General features: G+C 42.6%; 1 protein-coding gene across 3 annotated transcripts in view; it reads left to right on the top strand.

The window, feature by feature from the left end:
- The window catches only part of HAAO (3-hydroxyanthranilate 3,4-dioxygenase), a 152,813-nt gene that overhangs the window by 109,970 nt on the left and 22,617 nt on the right, over positions 1-20,226 (top strand). The window contains exon 11 of one of the 3 annotated variants that reach the window (XM_067565051.1): positions 5,173-5,674. The exons of 1 other annotated variant lie outside the window; for it this stretch is intronic. The gene's annotated coding sequence lies outside the window, so the exon portion shown is untranslated. One more of the 3 variants, XM_067565053.1, reaches the window with a different exon arrangement.

The raw sequence follows: 20,226 nt of genomic DNA, 5'->3' as shown, positions 1-20,226 counted from the left end.
CACTGATGTCGGTGAAACATCCCTTGTGACCACGAAGGCCTGCAACACGACTGAGAAGTATCCCTTCCGATTTATGTACTCTGTGGCATGATGGTCCAGTGCTAAGATAGGGATATGCATTCCATCTATCGCCTCCCTCCCACAGTTTGAGAACCCCATTTCCGCAAACCCATCCACTATGTCCTGCATGTTTCCCAAAGTCACTACCCTTCTTACCAGAAGTCTATTAATGGCCTGGTACACTTGCATCACCGCAGCTCCTACATAGATTTACCAACTCTGAATTGATTCCCAACTGATAATCCTGATAGCAGTTTGGGGTTGCCAGCTTCCACAGAGCGATGGTCACTTGCTTCTACACTGTCAGAGCAGATCTCAAACGAGTATTCATGCACTTCAGGGCTGGGGACAGCTCTGCGCAAAGTTCAAGGAAAGTGGCCTTTTGCATACGAAAGTTCTGCAGCCACTGATCATCATCCCGCACCTTCATAACAATGCAATCTCACTAGTCAGTGTTTGTTTCCCGGAACCAGAACCGGTGCTCCACTGACTGAAGATGCTGTGTGACAGCCTGCAGCAAACCAGGAATTATTTCACTCTATAGCTTGTAGCAGGACAGCCTCAATAACATCGCAATTTTCCGCACTGCGGCACCTGTCTCAGCCTTGAAAGTACTGCAGGATAAGTCGTGAAGTGTTTGTGATGCTCACAATGGTAGTGTACAGCTAAGAGGACTCCATGCCTCTCTGGCAATGGATTGTGCATGGCAGAGACAGAACGGTTTAGAAAAATGGCATGAAAAAGCAATTGTCCATTTGTTTGGGACAAGAAGGGAGGGGGAGGGAACACATTGCATCATGGGAGAATGATAACCTTCCCAAAAGCCTCTGTGTCTAGTTGCACTGTGAGATAGCTATCCACAATGCACTGCTTTGATTGTCGACCCAAGCGTGGTAACTGGGGACACAATAGCCCGACGCAATGAGCGTGATGTGATCACGCTCCTGTGACTTCTAAAACTCAGCGGGTGAAATTTAAAATAAATTGACTTCACTCCTCCGTGTAGACATTACACAGAGATGGCTGGCTTGCAGGTTACCAGGGCAGTTGAAAAGCAGCTGAAAACCTCGTAGGATGCCCATAGAAAGATAAGATTGAGAAACGTGCATCATGTGATACTGAACCTGCCCCCTGTATTCCAAATCCTTCCCAAAACACCCTGCAGCCAGTTGCACAGTGGGATAACTACCCACAGTGTACTGCTCTGTGTCAATGCAAGAGCTGCTACTGTGGACATGCTCCATCAAAACAAGGAACATAGTGTGGACATGCAACAGTGGTTAATTACAGCAGTGGCTGTACATCGATGTAACTTAAGGTGACTTAACTTTGTAGTGTAGACAAGATCTGACTCAATGCGGCACAGTGGTAAGAAGTAGCTTCCCATTTTATAGTTCAAAATGCTTATTGTACTGTGCTTTCAGCTCTCCACCCACTCACTTTATGGAACAGATACAAAGAAAACAACCTTCCCATCAATGATACATTCAAATAAAGAGAGAGAAATTTAGTTATCTATGCATTTTAACAGATTCCTACAAAATGTCCAGGGTTCATGAGAGCTTATACTTCCTACACAGACTTTTCAGGTTTTTTTGTGGCTAGCAATCTAGGCTGCATTTGAAGGAACAAATTCAAATAAGTTCCAGTTGTTAAGATTGTCAATCATGGTTTATTTCTAATTAAATACCCAAATAGTGGTGGAGCTATTCCTTAACAGCACAACCTTCAAAATAAGAGCGGGTCAGACTCGACATAAAGCAGAGATGATGTATAAGCTGAAGTGATTTAAAAGAAGTAACTAAAGGGCAAGTTAATTTTCACACTATATAACAAAGAAAGGGCTGCAAAGACAGAGTATAAACAAGCTAGCTAGTGGAGGCACAAACTGTCGTATCCAATCAAAGACATTCAGCAGGTCTAAAGGCACAATTCAAAACCCACAGAAGTCATAGCAGGGCTCCCACTGATTGTGTTGGGTTTTTGTTGGAGGCCTGCATCAGCACAGTTAGAAAAAGGAAATAAGTTAGAAAAGGATTCAACATATGGTGCTTGAGCCTACTAGGTTCCAAGCACTCCTAACTTCCATTGTAATCTGTGCGAGATGAGGGCGTGTAGCACTTCACAAGAACGCTCAGCATCTTTACAGGATCAAGCCATGAAATAACAATGTGAGCCAATACACACTGATCTCATATCCTTCCTCAGAGCTCCCTTGTGCTGGGTTTATGAACTCTAGAAGAAGGTCCTGTGAGAGTTTGTTTTCTGACTTGGTACTGGTCAACATTAACTACAATACCATGTAGTTTACCTTTATTAATCTTAGTTTCTGCATTTAAACTTAGCATTTGGGGTAAAAAAAAAATACTTCAAAATGTTACCTATACCGTGAAAAAAAAACCCAGAAGCCATGCAATCTATATTCAATACTAAGCTATATAATATATTATATACTAGTGTATATAAATATATACATTATATATTTTTTTTGTTTTAAATTTGAGAGACTTTGAATATAAAGCCATCACTCCATGAGCTTTCTTTGATAAAAAGGAAGCCCACAGCAAGCTTGGAAATCAAATTTGAAAGATTTGTTTACAAATATGACCCATTTTCAGCCCCTAAATATGTAACAGACTATTAGAATTTCAAACTGATTTCAAGTTGAAGGGTTGATGTTGAAGGGTTTGATGTTCTTTTTGTTTTCTATCAATTAATCAAAAGTGCATGTACCTGACCATTGCAAAGGATTTTTGGTATGGTTTGACTGGTTTGGGGAAGCAGTGCTATATTTTGGTTAAAGAAAAAGACTCAGAGTCAGGACTGAGGAGTTCTTGGTTTTGTTCCCCACTCTGCGAGTAACTGATGGGTACAGTCCTGATTTTGTAAGTGCAGGTACTCTACCTCCACTGGAGTGACATACAGTGCATTTCTGAATGAAATCTTGTCCTTCATGCGGTGTGATCTCACACTTGAAGTGCATATGAGCTCAAAAGTGTGGGAGCACCATTCCCTCACTACCTTGTGATTTGTGCTTACAGAAAGATGCTATTTTAATGCAAAATATTATTATCATTACTCAGAAGCAGCTAGTACTTGGCTTGGAGTTGCAATGAAAAATTTGAGAATATCCTCAGTATATCAGAGTAAAACAGGATGATTGTAATTGTACAGTTCTCATCAAGAGCAATAATGCATTCATTTAAAAGTTGTCTTAGTTTGATTGCTGGATTGAAAAATAGTTTACTTTAAAGATAGGAAGCCTGTACTTCCAAATAGAAAGCTTGAAACTGATAAAGCCTGTGTGTTTCACTTCCTGTAGATGTGGGCTCTTGTACAATACTTGTACTTTAGGTTTCACAGTTTGGGGACAGATGTGATGTATCCAGTAATGCCAGAATTAATTTAAAAATTTGGCAGATGTTAATATAAAGCTTGAAGCTTCAATTTAGAATTTCAAGAGGTTGGGGGGAGGGAGGGACCTAACTGAAGCCATTACAGTTAATAGACCCACCATTATTTATACTAAGAATTCCAAAGACAGCAGTGTACTGAGAAATTGAACTGGTGATGTGGCAAATAAGTTTTGATCAGGAAATGCAGGGTCAATGAAGGCTCCAAAATCCTCTACAGATGGTATTTGACTCCAATTAAGAGTCCAGTCATATTTTTGCTACTAGGGAGGTGCTCTGTTGGAAGCGCTGCAGGGAAAGGGGAATATACTTGTGGATGTGGTGATTGTGTCCAAGAATTAGATGGTTTGGGGAGGAAATTAAAGATGCATTTTATGACAAAATGTCGACTTCCTAGAGATTGCCTACCTGCTTATTTAATGTTCTCATAAAGAATCTGCATTTGAAACAGAATGACAAATTAATTCTTCTCTAATTGTTAGCAGCTATTGTATTACACATTGTTGGGGAAATTGGACCTCCTCCTCCTCCTATGGAATTGTGATAGAGTAAAATATGGACTGTCCTTGTAAGGGAAAACCTTTCACACCAAGTACATATACAAGAGAAATGCCAAAAAGAGGACAGGTATTCAGATATTTGGTTATCCTTTCTAGAGTACTCAGAGGAGAGTGGCTCACTAGCCAGTAAACCAGAATTTTTAGCTCTATTCTTTGACTAGTAACCTGATTCTGAACAAGTAATGTAAGAAGTAACATTTTATTGTAACTTTGCCATAATAAAAAGTTAAACACACAAAAGGAACAATAGAATGGATATAGTTCATTAGATGCAGAGGTTCCATCAATTATAACAGTACCATCAGTATCTGATTTGGCACGCAATCTACAGTGGAGGTAATCAAAGCACAGTCCTGCTTTGGTAAGTTTATGAGGCTGTAGGACCAGTGATTGCTTACCTCTTGGTCTGGCAGTAAGTTTACCACAGGATGAATACACTTGCTGATGATCTTTCTTGTACTGAAGAAGAAAGTTCAAACAGGAAAAATCCAGTGGGGAATTATTGGGTGATGAACACTATTTTAACATCTGGGTGAAGATCTGAACTGAGTTTTCCGGGTTCACTCCCCCTCCTCCAGATCATTCTTGCCATTCAGTCTGGGAAAGAATTGGTGAGAGTTAAATAAAATTGAATGTATCTAAAATAAAAGCTTCATAAACAGGGCTTTGATTCAATTCAAACCCTTAGGTGTTGGCTTATTCACAAAGCTATGAAGGTAAACTACATCATTCAAAACAAACTAACAGCTTCTGTGTGTGAATACACCTGTTTGAGTAAACAATTCCTGTGCTCATTTCAGTGCTGCTGGCTGTACTGACCTTTTCTTTCACCAGTGCGCCTGTGAGCTGGAAAGGAGGAGAGCTTGCTAGCAGCTGGGCAGGGAGCTGGAGGAAAGAGAAAATAAGCAGAGATTTCAGTTGTCACTTGCAGCCCTGAACCGGCATGGACTTATAACAGCAAACTAAAGGTGTGACACAGGGAGAGTCAAGTTATACTAGAAGTGATGATAATTAAAACACTTTGCTATTCACAGAGGGCCTAATCCAAAATCCATTGCCATTGACATCACTGTGCTTTGTATCAGGCCAGTAAGAGGGAACAACAAGAGAACTGAATATTTTCCCTCTTTTGCAAACAGAATCAAAGCCACAGTAAAAGAAACATAGAAATGTAGGCCTGGAAGGAACCGCAAGAGTTCATCTTTTCCAGCACCCTGCACAGAGGCAGAAACAAGTCAACTAGATCATCCCTGACAGGTGATCATCTAACCCACTCTGAGTATATTATTTCAACCATGTATGCACCCGCCTTATGGTAATTTCATCTAGACCACATTCCCTAGTTTGTTTATAAGAATGAGTCTCTTTCAGGCATGCTTCCAGTTTAGCGAGCATAGATCATCTATTCAGTGACCAGAAACAAAGCTATATGATTTGGTGAAAAATTTGAAATGACAAAATAAAAACAAGCCCAGACATTTTGCAGAAAACCCACGAAGATTCCTATTGTTCACTTTTTACTATTCAGCAAACATTTTCAAGTACTAAATACATGTGGTAAAACCTGGGGGGACAACCAAAAATGAGCAAAATTCAATGTACTGTTCGCTGTATACTACTGAACCAGTTCTATTATTAAATCAAGACTATAAAATTACACATCTGGACTTCCCATTGCTTTATTCCATCAGGCTAAAGGTTTTCATGAAGATTAATCAGTCCTTATGATGAAGTGGGAATTTTTTTTTTTTTTTTATGAAGCCTTTGTGTGCCTCAGTTTCCCCTGTGGGATGCATTGTTACTTAGGGCGTAGAAAAGGGCTGTTTGATCTCAGGGCAGGTGACAAGACACAGGTATGGGTATCACTTACCTGTCTGGGTCTTGGTCCCCATATCAATGACGCCTCTGAAAACACAATGGAAAATCCAATTACCCGGACATTGATACCTAGCAACCAATGACCCAAAGGGATATGGACTTTCCTCACCTCTCCTTAGGGAAGCTGAACAATAATCCCTCATCTTGAGCTCAAAGGACTGGGGAGGTATAAGGTGAAGAGGGGGGATAAATGTAGGCTGCTGGTGGCAGATTTATAAATCCTACTAATAAACCCTACTAATAATAAAACCTACTGTTTTGACAACACTGTGAGTGTCACTGCAAATGCTTGGTGAGTTGCATTAGTCCCTGAAGAGCATACAAGTCTCTGTCAGGGGTCTGTCTCAGCTGGACTTGCTGAAGAGAGCTCTCGGTGTGAAGCAGGAATCCTGCAGGCACAAGGGTCCAGTCTAAGGAGGCAGTGAAGCTGTGCAGCTTACCCTGGAGGAAGTGAGAGACCCCTTGGGGGTCTGGCACATTGAAAGAGTTGCTCCCAGAGACTGTTCCAAAGATAGGTGATCCTCTGGATCTGTGACAGACCTTTACCTCTCTTTCCTGTGTGTGTGCCATATTTTATGTTACAGAGTATATATGGCACTCTGAGTATCTTCACATAGTAATTAGCATCTGTAAGTACCAGTAAGTTTTATGCCAGAGCATGTGTTTTTAACCTTTCTTCCCAAATCACATTTGGTGCATTATAATTTAATAATGAGAAAGAGAAAGAATTGATAGCAAAGGCCATTTTTATTTATGTCAGATATGGGGCATATTGGAAGTGTTTTGCTGGAGCAGTTGCATTGTCAACTACCTGTCTGGACGGTGGATGCATTCCAGCCACACATACTGCCTGACAAGAGCAAAAGCAGAGGACTTTGCTGAGGAGTATGGAAAGGTGACTGCAGGATGTTCCACCGAAAGGCCTTCCTTAGACATAACCTGTTGCTGGACTTCTGCAGCTCAGAAATATGCCACATAGGGGCAGGAGGTGGTTTAACTCAGTGTTTTTCAACCTTTTTGATACCAGGGACTGGCTTGCTGCCTTCCCAAACTGTGTCAGGGACCAGCACGGATCCATGGACTGGTTATTAAGAAACACTAGTTTAATCTATAAGAAATTTGCAGTGAAAGATATTAACTTACCTACCTTATTTCCCTCATATCCCGGGACCAAGCCGCTACAACAATAATGCAAACAAGAAATTTGCATGGCAGTTAGTTCTTCCACAGCAGCATTAACTCTCCCTTGTTACCTGTCAGCTCTGTGTTCTTGGGGAACCAGGGCACAAAACCCCTACTCTCACTGGCTCACCTGAATCCCACTCCAGCCTCTGCTTGAACCGGAAACCAAAAGCAATGGAAAGGCAGTGGGGACACACCTAAACCCTTCCAAACAAGGGTGATAGGATTAAGGCAACTCCTTTAGCCCCATCTACATCAGAGATGTAAAAAGGCGGCATCTCGATTATTACATCTAATGGAGAACAGAAGCCTCATCTACATCGAAGATGGAACAAGAATTAGCCTACCAAATGGAGAACCAAGCTCCAAAGCAGGGAACGCACTGAACTCTGGGATTGGCAAAGCAGGGACACACTGTCTGATGGGAGATCTCTGCACCTGATGTTAACAAACCCACACCTGCACACACCCAGCTCCGCAGGTATCAGACAATTCTAGTTATTGATATCCAAAACACTGAATATGCCTGGCTGCACTGCGAGCTCCCTCAAAGGAACACTGCCCATAGCCTGGACTGATCAGCTCCTATTGTCCAGTATAAACAAAACCACTCTGGGATACTCCCTTGAGTCATTGTCTACCCATAAACAAACCTTGTGTTCTCACTTGAACCATTGTTTCTTCCCTAAAAAAACCCTACCCAAGTTCAAACCTCTGTTCTGATGCCTGGATCCAAATGCTGCATCAGCTCCACTGGGACTTCCCCTTTTCGTGACTGATGGTGTTGGGGGGCTCTGCCTGTCTCAAGCACTCCGGACCCTAAGCTGCACAGCCTGTCTCCTGGGAACCTTTGAGCTGCACTGAGGGGGGGCCCTTCCTCCCCCCAACGTATTCATTCACATTCACATTCTCTCTCTCTCGTTAAGCCTACGTCTTCCCCTTAAACCTAATTTAATCTCTCTCTCTCTGTTAGTCCAGGTATAACTTTCTACTTTTGTAATCAAACCTGGGCTAGCTTTCTCCAATACCCCAACTGAAACTGTGTAATATTGTAACAGTTTGATTGTTTTTCTCTCCTTGTTTGATATTACTATTAGCATCATAAGTTTTATATACCTGGCAATAAAATAACTGTTATAATCATGCTGGTTGCCAGTCTCTCTCTCCAAACTTCATTTACTCCTTTGTGTCCTTGGTCCCTATCTTGCTCTGCAGCAACGTTTCTTTTACCTAAGCCAAAGATCCCTGGAGTGCCCAAAAATCCTATGGGGTTTGCTCATCAAGGGGATTACTGCTAGAACAATTAGAGAGTGAGAGTAGGAATAGCGACGTGCTGAACCTGTGGCATATAAGTGGGGGAAGGGCAGCTGAGAAGTGCTGCCCTGCCTTGCCTGCGGAGTCCAGGTGCATATAAGGGTGGTAGCTGAAAGTGCTGTTTGCACCGCACCAGAATAGAGCACACTTCTGAGCAAGCTAGGTCCAAAGGGGCATATAAGGTGGCCGCTGAAAGTGCTGTGTCACCCAGCCTGCTGAGTTCAGGGACATATAAGGGGTCAGCTGAGAGTGCTGATAGCTCGGTCTGCTCAGACGCACTCTGTTAATCTGGAATGCATGTGTGTATATGTGGGGGGGTTTATTTGAATCTGGGGCTGGAGGAACCCAGCCCTGAAAACCTTAGGTCCTCCATTGGGGGGGGGGGACTTGTAGCCATATGAAAACACCCATAACATAAGCAGTACATTAATAGAATCACACACACCCCTTACAGGAAAGTAACCCTAATAAATGAGCATACCCCAAGGTGACAGGCAAATCTGGTAACACCCTGCAAGCTTCCACTCCTTCTGAGGGAAGCGTGATGCAGGCTCAGAATGTCTGGCAGGGGAACCTCCGCATACACAGTTTTAAAAGCGAATACAGTACTGGTGAAAGATGCCAGATTGACAGCCTTGGAGAAGGAAGTCCTCTTTTTATCCACAGAACAGACAGCCTGGGCTTCTAAATATATGGGGATAAAACACCCACAGTTGGCCTGGGTCAACTGATTTGGGCTTGCGGGCTCAGGCTGTGGGGCTAAAAATGCGGTGTAGATGTTCAGAGTCAGGCTAGAGCCTGAGATCTGGGGCCCTGCAAGGGAGGGAGGGTCCCAGAGCTCAGGCTCCAGCCCGAGCCTGACTGTCTACAGAACAGTTTTTAGGCCAAGCCCCACAAGCCCAAGTCAACTGACCTGGGCCAGCTCTGGATTTCTAGTTATACACTAAGTGGCAGCGCAAGCTTCCCCACAATATCCACCAAAGCGCCTCCACCTGATCTGGAGGGACCCACTATTAGTACTATCCCGATTCTTATTTGATCACTGGTCTCTAGGCTGAGGCTGTCAACAAGTGTGCCAGTTAGTTATAACCGTGGATGTGGCATCTATGAGAACAACTGTGTACTGGGAACTGGACTGAGATAAATAAATTAATTTCACATGGGCCAGTGAATGACCAGCTTCAGCTCTCCTTGCTCACTAGAACTACACTGGTATCTTTCACAAGCATCAAGATTCACACCATTTAAAAACACACACAGAAATTGAATAAAATATTCTGAGAAACTGGGTTTCTTGGTTTATTTTCTAGAAGTATTTGCACATCATTGTATTGTTTCCTTAAAACTATTTCTTTTCCATACACAAATTTGTAATCGTTTTGCACTTGAAACATTTTCTTATGTATCTGTATTGAGCCAAGTTCTGTTCAGTCATAATGGTGTTACCCTAGACTTACACTACAGTAACTCAGAGCGGAATCTGGTCCTCCCTCCTCCCCCCTCCCACCCTACACACAATTACAGACAAAGAGCAACATAATGGTTGAAAAAGCTCAGTGCACGGAGACAAATAAGATTAAATAAACACAGGGTACATGAATTTAAATGTTCTATTTCTAATGTCCTTTGAGTTGTAGCTTTACTCTAATTACAAGCCCAATACAAGACAAAACTAAAGCAGCCAAAGTATTATTCCTTTTTGAAATCTCTGGTTATAGTTACATTTGTCTTTGCAGCATTACTAGAAGCTATTAACCTTGCTCAGTAGAAAAATGACAGTTTCTGGACCCATCTAAGACACAAGTTAGGACAGCAATTAAAATATAATTAAGAAACTCATTCTTGTAGTTCTGGAATCTGTTTGAGTGCTTTGTTTTTAAAACTTGAATGATAAAGTCCAAAGGAATTGCTTTGGTTAACTCTCTCTAATTCCTCTGTGTATGACATAGGTACTTAGGATAAGTTGAGGTCTTTCCACCTTTATGATTTGATCTTCTACTACTGAAGTCAATAAGACTTTTGCCACTGACTTCAGCAGAAGTTGGATCAGGTTTTTTAGAAAAAAGGCAATATGAAAGGAAAGAATTTGATACCAGTAATATGGGCCATATTCATTTTTATAGAAGTCTGACAAACAGAAACTTAAAAGTACAACATATGTGAAAATAACGTTTCAGGAAATTAGGAATTCAAACTAGCTTCTTTAGTTCACTCATAGGGTGGTCTTCAAAGAAATGCAGCCCCCTAGGATCTGACTTTCATTTAGCCTACTTCAAGATCCTTAGGTTTACTTAGAAAAAGGAAGTTGGAAAAGGGACAAGTAGTTCTTCCACACACATCTCATTTCTTACCTGCCCCACTTGAGTATCTGACCATGTGTTTAGGAAAATAATAGAAATTCTCCTCTTTGAATCTGCCATGACATTTTAGTCAAGCAGGTTCATGATGTGTGGATTTCCATGGCAATTACTGAAAGTCACAATAGTCACTAGGCATATTCCCCAAGAGCTGGATAAATTGCTATGTGTCTCCTCTATAGTGGCTGAGCTCAGAACTGGACCCTGTTTTATTACAGACTTAAGAGATTTATCACGTTTCTCATGAGACAACATTATATAGCAAAAATAATTGCCTAAATTCTCCACTTACAGTCCATGAGCCATGCTGTGCCCTCCCACAAAAACTCCCACAAAAGGGTGACTCCACAAGGATCACTTTACAGAGTTTCAAATAAGAGGTCATGAAAGAGCCAGATGCTATAGAGCATTTCTTCTAAGTCTACTGCAGGTTGGGTGCAGGGGAACCAAAAAGATGTGTGTAAGTTCAAAAAGTTATTTGTCCAAATTATCCAGCAAATAAATACTCAGCAAAACAGGAACCAGAGCAGTTCACAAATAATTTGCTAAGTAAAAGGTGGCTAAATTAGTAATAAACATTGAGTTAGAAGCCAGCATGCCTCACCCCCTGCCCCAGTGGATATAAAGTCAATGTAGCCAGCCACTACATCACCTCCCACTACAGCCTCCCTTGTAGCAGGATTTTTTTATTTGGGGGGTAGGGGGCCAGAAATAGGCATGCTCCAGCAATCCTTGTGCTGTCCAGTGGTCACTAAGGGCTTGTATACATGGTGGCATAATTCACTCTAAGGGTGGTGTTGAGGGGTGATTCTTTAGTGTGCTTTAATTTCCCCAGTGCACTTTAAAGATGTTAAAATGTAGTAGGGAACCTTTCATGCATGCCAGCAGGGTGTACATGAACCAATTAATGCACATGTTAGTGCACTTTAGAAACCACTCTCCTGTAGTATGTTTTGCCATACTGTAGAGACAAGCCCTCAGTGCATAAGGTGCTTGCAACTGATCTGCTTTATTCTAGTTCCAACTGGCTGTGTAAAACAAGAGTTTCACCACACCTTTGCTCTGTCTGGGAAGTTTAGCCCTCAAAGGCACATTCCTAAATACTACAATCCCCACCGGCAGATGGCCCCTTTGGAACCACAGCCAGCCAGTGTAGATTCAACCTAGGGCTGCTGTAATTTACACTAGGCCAGGACTGACATAGAACAGGCTCCCAAAGCAGGTAGGCGTAATACCTTTATTCATCGACAGGCAACAGGAAGTCATAGTTTAATAGCTGTGTCATTATAGGACATTACACTCGATACGGATCATCATAGACACAAAAAATGCAGTTTACCTTTACGCAGACAACTGAGAGAGGGATTTTTAAAGCAATAAGTAAAGCTTTACAGAGTAACTTTGTTTTACTATTCCCTTTAATTTTCACATCTATTTCAGGCCTCCATTAAAACTGCATAACATTAATTTATTCAGGAAAGCATACTAGTCTCCTGCCAGAAGTTTTCTCCATTAAGTTGACATTACTGTCATTTCGTGGAAGGCCTGAACACTGTTAAGGTTATTATTCAAACAAAGTTAGATTTGCAGAGGGAAAGGCAGTTTCTTAAAGTTAAAGTAAAAAGCTCCTGGAAACAAGTATTCTCTCTGGGGCTCACAATGCATACCTGTATCCTCTTATTTGCTCACACAATGGCAAAGCACCATGCACAAATAATGCAAAGGAACTAGTCACAAAACCGTAAGGGGCCAAGTTGAAGGCAATGAGTGAAATCTTCAACTGACACCACCACATCTGGGGTAAATCAGCGTAAATATGGAATTCAATGGCACTATATCAAATTACATCAGCTGAGGATCTAGCCCTGGGTGTTTTTAGTGAGTGGAACTCTATTTTTACTCTACTGCACTAGAGGAGGGGGCAAGATGGAGGGGACTTACTCAGGGGATGTCAGCCTTCTCCATGCAGCCATGGGAGCTCTTTGTGCATTATCATGGAGGGAAAGGGGGTTGGGCTGGGCTTGGGAGGAGTAAAGTCAGAGCCGGTGCAGCCACATCTGTGCCTACACATTGGCCATTGCCCCCCATGAGTGGAGAAAGCAGGATCATTAGCTGGAGAACAATTCCACTGCCATGGTGTAGTCCTTCCCCCTGGCTCCCACAGAGAACACCTCTGCCTGTCAGGCTGTGCACTGGAGGCGGGATTTGGCCATTGGGCATATTCCAGTACTCTTTATGCAGTTCCCATTGACTTCAGTGAAGGTATTGCCCACATAAGGACTACAGGACTGAGTCCCTGAACATCTTATAGAAAAATAGCTGTTTCCTGCATTCCACACCATAAATAACTACAAAGCACACAGGTAAGGCCCCTGTTGTCAGTGGTATGTGCGCAAACCCCTTAGGTGTACATCAACATATCTGCATGCCCTTAGGGCTTTTGCGTAACGAGTCTCTGTGTTCCTGGAGAAAGATAAAGTTAATCCTCTCCTTGTGCTCAGTCTTTGGGACTCAAGAGTTAATAAAAGAGCTTGGCAGGAAAAGCATCCCGCTACATTTGAACGATAAATTAAAAACAAATGCTCTGTGGTGCAAAGCCCCATTGTGCTTGTCTCTGGACAAACATCATAAGAGATAGACTCCGGACTGAAGCTTACAGCCTAAATAGACAAGACAGGGAAAGGGATGCAACATACAAGCAGAAAGATGATTGACAAAAGTCATGTGGCTGTTTGTGGTCTCTGGAAGGAATGGTGTGGCTTGTTTGTGATAATGGTGTTGGGGGCAGGGGTTAGTTTTGGATGTGTAATACCTATTCTGAACATTTATTCTCTACTGAATATCAGTGACTACTTGCCCTCCTGAGTTAAAAATATGAAACATTTGCTTCTCTGTTTTGGCCTTGGATACTGTGAAATAGAATATGTGACTGGGGAAAATGTTTTCAGTACTCCAGAAATGAGCAACAAAGACATTCCTGCCACATTCATTACTTTCCCATCAAGCTCCTGTCAGCTGATATCTAGTGTCTGATTAGTGATATTCTGAGATGGAACAATGCCATGGGGCTCATGTAGATCCTTCTATATACATCATAAGTGTTTCTAATGTCTTTTTTCCCTTTCGCAGCACCTATCTTTTTTTAAACACAGTTTTCACGACTGCAGCTTCTGTCACTTTCGTTGTCTGATTTACACATTTAGTATACTTGGTTTTGTAATTGTATTCACATTAAATGCCTCTAAGGACCAATCCTTATTCAGGCTCAGTAATTTATTCCAGACCTTCTCTATTAATCTCATAACTTTATACACCTTTAATGCTATCACCACTTGGAGCCTGGCATTCTTTGCTCACCTATGACTCCCAACTGACTTCTGTACAAGGAATGTATAATGAGGTTTTACAGGAGCTAGTTTCCAGTGATCGTTGCAAGACAATTTCACATTCCTCATTGTTGGGGAAATATTCTTTTTATTGGAGGTAATTTTAATTTTTGCCCAAATTTGTGATCTCTCCAGATCCATTTCTATAATTTCTCTTTCCTCCCTGGTATTTACAATGCCTCTCAGTATGATTTCATCTGCCAATTGAATGTGCTGGTTATTCTTTATATTATAATAAAGTTAAGACATTTAACGATAGTACTATAGTGCCTTCCTTTCAAGGATCTAAAAACCTTTCTAAAGAGGGCTGTGACCCATCCATGCCTAGGGTAGCCACCTGAAAATGCCAAGGTCAGGGCAGGCTGTAAAAAGGGAGCAGACTCTCCTAGCGCTGATGGGTGACATTGAAGTCAGGCTTCCCAACCAGCCAAAAACTGCACTTCTGAATGCTCACAGAAGCCAGTATACAAATACACACAGCCCCCTTTACTGTATTTCAGATTCTGGCTCCCAATCAGCCACTGGGCCCAGTAAAGAGACCAGTTATTTAAACTCTATGCTCTTTACTTAAAAGGTTCTCTCTGACCCCAAAGGGTCAGCCACAGCACCAGATCAATATAAGTTTGGATCTTACCCAAAATACCACGCTACCAGCCAATCCTTTAGTAACTAAAAACTAAAGGTTTATTGTAAAAAGAAAGAAAGAAACCATGAGAGAAATGTTAAAGGATTAGAGCAATCAGATACATACAAATGATTGAAAGTCCATATACATCAGGTTTCTAGAAGAATTGTGGAGTTGCAGGCTTGTATAGTTCCTCTGGTATACATCCAGTAACTGGATGGGTCTTAGTCCTTCGGTTCAGCTGCAAGTGAATTGATCCAGAAGTAGGTGTGTGTCTGTAGCTGAACAGGAACAAAGACCAAACGGTTTCTGTGACTTGGCCTTACATACCCTCTGGCCTTGGCCATGCTGTCTTGTGGAATGTTACAAGAACTAAAATGGAGTCCAGAGTCACATGGGCCAATCCTGGTAACTCTTCAGGTATGCCTTCAGTTTATTCCTGGCCCCCTTGCATCCGTGAGTGTCTTAATGGGCCATTAAGCAGGCTATTGTCCTGCCGCCATCCTATCTGGGGTGCTGCCCAGGTAGCACAGTTTGAAATACAGATATCTCAAATATATCTATAACTTCCATTTCACATATTACACATGAACATAAGTATTATCATCTGACTTAACATATTATAACCTTTCTAACAGTACCTGACATAGTATATCTCACATGAATTATTATGATTTTGACATACCGATGTCAAACAATATAACAAATGCTCCCCCCCATCTACCCAGCATGACACCCCCAATGCAAGACTGGTGTAGAAAGGAGAAATCAGAGCTCCTGAATACACCTCAAGGCTCCCCTTATTCAGACAGTGTGACAGGGGGGATTAATAGTCATCAGTTACAAATGGTAACTGTGTTAAATGAATTGCCCAAGGTTTCAGTGACTGACAGGCAGAGTCTTGAGCAGAACCCAGATAACCAGACTCCCACTCCCCTGCTCAAATCATTAGGCCACTCTTCCTGTCTAATGAACACAGGCTTATACTGATATCTGCAGCTCATTAGATTCCCTGTCCTTCTCCATCCTTCCCTACTTCCCTGCCTCCCCAATCAATACAGGACATCTTTTCTTCTATGATCTTTCTGGCAGTTTTCATCTATATGATCACACATATCCAAGCCTTTTTTGAATTCATATTTCCAATAAGATTAGAGGGGCACTATATCAAAAAATGTTCCACTGAAGTCCAGGGGACTGTCTCTGCTCTTAGCTACACAACCTCACTGATGTCGCGGAGTTCCTCTGGATTTACATCCATATAAATGAGAGCTGGATGAAAAATGCTTAAAGGTCAGATTTTCCTCTAAACACTTCACGAGTTGGGGCTTGCCAGTTATCATGAGGCTGCAATAACATCACGAGACTGTAATAAAATTGTGAGAGGATCCTTTTCCTGATCACTATCAGGAAGCTGAGTATGCTTCAACTTCCATCTGGCGAGTGAACTTGAAGCCACACTGGGAAGGTTTGCCGTTCATGCACTGGACTCTTTTCCCAGGCCACTGCTAAGCAGCACTGACAAACTGACTTTGTCGCATCTCCTTTCATCTACAAGGTGTTGGACGGCCCTGATCTTGTACTGTGACATCATCTAAGACATAATTGCTTTTGCTAATATTTGACCCCACCTCCACTTATTTATAATTTCCTATAGGGCAGGGGTTCTCAAACTTTTTTTTCTCTGACTCTCTATGAAAATATTTTAGGCTGTGATGCTCTCCATTCCCAAAAAGTGACGATCCCCGCCCCCAATACCATGCCACCCTTACTTCTGCACTGCTGCTGGGGGTGGCGCTGCCTTCAGAGCCCCCACCAAGAGCCGCTGCTCTCCGGCCATCCAGCTGTGAAGGGCTCTGGCTGTCAGTCCTGCACAGGGCTGACAGCTGAAGCCAGGGCATGCATGGGGGCTAACAGCTCGCGACACCTCCATAATAACTTTGCGATCCCTTGAGGGGTCCCGACCCCCAGTTTGAGAACCCCTGCCATAGGAAATTACACAAACCAGTTGCCATACTATATCCCCATTTTATCCAGTCCTTATCATGCCAGTCCTCATGTTCCCTAGAGAGCAATGGCCTCCCAGTTGTGGTACCTGTACATTAGGGTTGCCAGGTGTCCGGTTTTTTATCAGAAAGTCTGGTTGAAAAGGGGACGTTAAAAGTCCAATTACCCACAATTGGTCTCTGACACCAGGGGCAGGAGGAGCAGCAGCTGCTGCTGGAGCCTGAAGGAGCACTGAGGAATGACTCCAGAGGAGAGAGGTACCAGTGGCTCCCCTGTCCAGGCCCAGTCACCCCTCTACCCCCAGAGCATGCTCCCTCTCCCTCTCCCCCACCCTGCCCCAGTCACACTTCCATCCTTGGAGCATGGTTCTCCCTCCCCCGTCCTGCCCCAGTCACTCACCCCCAGAGCATGGCTCTCCCTCCTCCATCCTGCCCAGTCACCCATCCATGCCAGAGCCCTGCTCAGCTGACAGGAGGAGGGAGGTGGGGAAAGCAGCAAGCGACAGTGGGGGGAAATCAGGGCCTTGAGGGAAGGGGCAGGTCCTCGAGGGAAGAGGTGGAATATGAGGCGAGGCCTTGGGGGAAGAGGCAGAGTGGGAGGGGGCTCGGCCCTCAGTGTCCAGTTTTCACAAATTATAAAGTTGTCCACCTTACTGTACATTAGTACAGCATGTTTCATGCTCTTTCATGCCAACCATTAATAGGCAGTATGCATGAATAGACAGTATGCACAAGATAAGTCTGAACACATACTGCAGCAGCTCCTCCCCTTCATCCTCCCAAACTATATCACTGCACCTCTGAAGTCTTTAAATCATGCTTTGAGGATTTCAGTAACTCAGCCAGAGGTTAGGGGTCTGTTACAGGAGTGGGTGGGTGAGGTTCTGTGGCTTGCAACGTGCAGGGGGTCAGACTAGGTGATCACAATGGTCCCTTCTGGCCTTAGAGTCTATCATCTGACCTCAAAGTACTGAAAGCCTCCTTGTAGTACCCAGACGACACTTGGGGGTGAATGCTCAGAAGGTGTTAGGCTCCTAATGTCTATTTAAGGTCTTAACTTCCATTGGTTTCAGTGGAAGTTAAGACACTAAATAAGAGCATTCGGTTCCTACTGCTCAATGTGTTGTCACCTCTCATTGCCTCTTCAGCAAAGTCAATTAGAATTGTTAAGCAAGGCTTTCCCCAATGTAAAAAATCTTTAGCGACCATCTTCAACTTGTCGGTGTCTGTCCGACTCAGCTCTTGTTTTAATCCCTGTGAATTTCCTACAATCCACAGCGTTCTAGTTTGTGGAAGATCTCAGGGTTTTTTTTAGTGAATGTCTCATACATTAGCAAGCTTTCAGAACTAGAAAAGCCTTTTGATTTTCAATTTTTTCCACAGCAAAAACATGTCACGGTGCTATAACAGGCTGCAAGCATTTGACTAAATCATGCCATCCTCTTAGTACGTGTTGATCCTGTTGGAAAAGAGTTATACGGGTTCTGCCAACCATGAGGCAGGTAGGTCTTTATCCCCTCCATATATAAAGGAGATGGCTCTCTAAAGAGAGGATCTACAGTGTGAGCTGAGAAGCCCTAAAATAGGAACCCAAGGAGCAGTCAACTCTGAAGGGAAGGTTTGATCTGAACTTAGCTGTTAACTCACTGTTAATTTATTTGATAAAGCCAAATTTAGGTTTGACGGTGCACAGCTTCTGCATATAGTTTTTGAGTATGCTGGAAGAGGCACCTGCTCACAAATACCCATGTATAACTCTGTTAGATGCGGCATTGATAAAACCAAAAGCATCCTCAGAGTTCATAAGTCCCATGGCATTTGGTGTTTCAGCTTCTTGAATCCTAGGAGAACTTGAGATTCTCAATTTTCATTTAAAAAAATGTTTTTAGTCCTCATAGATGCAGAGAAAAATTTGGAAATGAACTGCAAAGACTTAAAGACCAGAAGACAATAGTAAAAAACTATATATATTAAATTCAGGGTTCTTTTTAACATCTCATAATCTTTAAAGTCAATCTCATGTTGCTAGGGCCTGACTCATGATTTTTAAATGCTCAGGGCTGGCTATGCTGTATTTTTATCTAATGTCTCTATAGTTTAAAAAAAATTCCAAGTGGAAGAATATGGAATATTAGGAATCCATAAAGAAATTATTTCTTTTTTGGGGTTGCGGGAAGGCTCAGCCTACTCATCTCCTGATACTGACACCAGCGAGGGCGTAACAGACAAGGAGACAGCTAAAGAGATGTTTAGCAAAGACAAAAACTCCCATATGAATATGAGCTAAAAGTAGCTTAAGGATAATTCATGTTAATGCTGAATTGTAATGAATAAATCAGACATCAGTAAATTAATTCCAAATATATCACTGAAGCTCCAGGGGCCATATATCAATATTTCATTCCTCAAAGGGCAATTTGATCTTTTTTCAAAAGGGAGTTTAAAAACACATAAGCTGTTAACCCTAGCTAGGACTTTTCAGAATCCTGCTGATTGCTCATATTAACACTGCATGGATTTGGAAGTGTTCCTATTAGTGATGTTCTGAGAAGGATACTGACAGATAGCAATACTTCTAGGATCAGATTCTGATACCACCAGCAACAGCATAAATTTGGAGCAATCCCCCTTGAAGTCAATGGAGCTAGTATGGGTTTATATAGTTGCAAATGGTGGTCAGAACCTGATTTAGGAAGTACAGGGCCTAATCTTACAAACCCTTAGTCATAGTATCAGAGTACCATGAAGTGAAATGCAGCCAGAGCTCTCACACAGCAGTGCCTGTTCCCTAAAGGTGGCAAAAGGGAGCACCATCAAAAACACTTGTTTTCATTTTCTATTCTCCCGGCCTTTCTCAGACCACACCTGCCTGCAATCCAGCTAGTGTGGGATAGCAAACCCCTTTCCAGCAGGACTGGGCCCCTCTGGTAGTATTTTAATAGGAGAAACAGGAGCATTTCCCAGTAAATCACACCCTAGCAAAAGGAATTCTCTGGAAATGCTGCCAACTCTGATGACTTGGGTTAGCATGAAAAGAAAAAAGGCAAACATTTAGAAAAAGCATGTCATTATTAAGCTTTCCTATGTTTTCTTCATTAGTAGTTCGCTTGGGTGACTGAACTATATACTCCTTGGGTGAAATTCATCCCTACATACAGGGCCTATACCCCATTGAAGTCCTCCAAATTATGCATAAGCAGCTCTCAAAGGCTGCATAGGACTTCTGCAGGCTCTTTGTACAGGGGTGTTTTGCCTCTGTAGCCGGGAGGAGTGGTCCCCCTCTGAGAAGGACCCAGAGGGAGAACCCCGAACGCTGCCCCCCTCTCACAGGGGCCCGTCCACAGCCTCTCATGCAGAAAAATCACAACTGTACAATATTTCTTATTACCATCTGCTCTGCTATTAGTAAAAGCACAGAACCACAGGATTGCATATTCCAAACTAA

This window comes from Emydura macquarii, unplaced genomic scaffold (genome assembly GCF_026122565.2).
Source record: "Emydura macquarii macquarii isolate MOO-44397 ecotype Brisbane River unplaced genomic scaffold, CSIRO-AGI_Emac_v2 contig_2676, whole genome shotgun sequence".
NCBI classification, from domain to species: Eukaryota; Metazoa; Chordata; order Testudines; family Chelidae; genus Emydura; species Emydura macquarii.
Note: the sequence above shows the minus strand (reverse complement) of the source record. Positions and strands in the feature narration are given on the sequence as shown.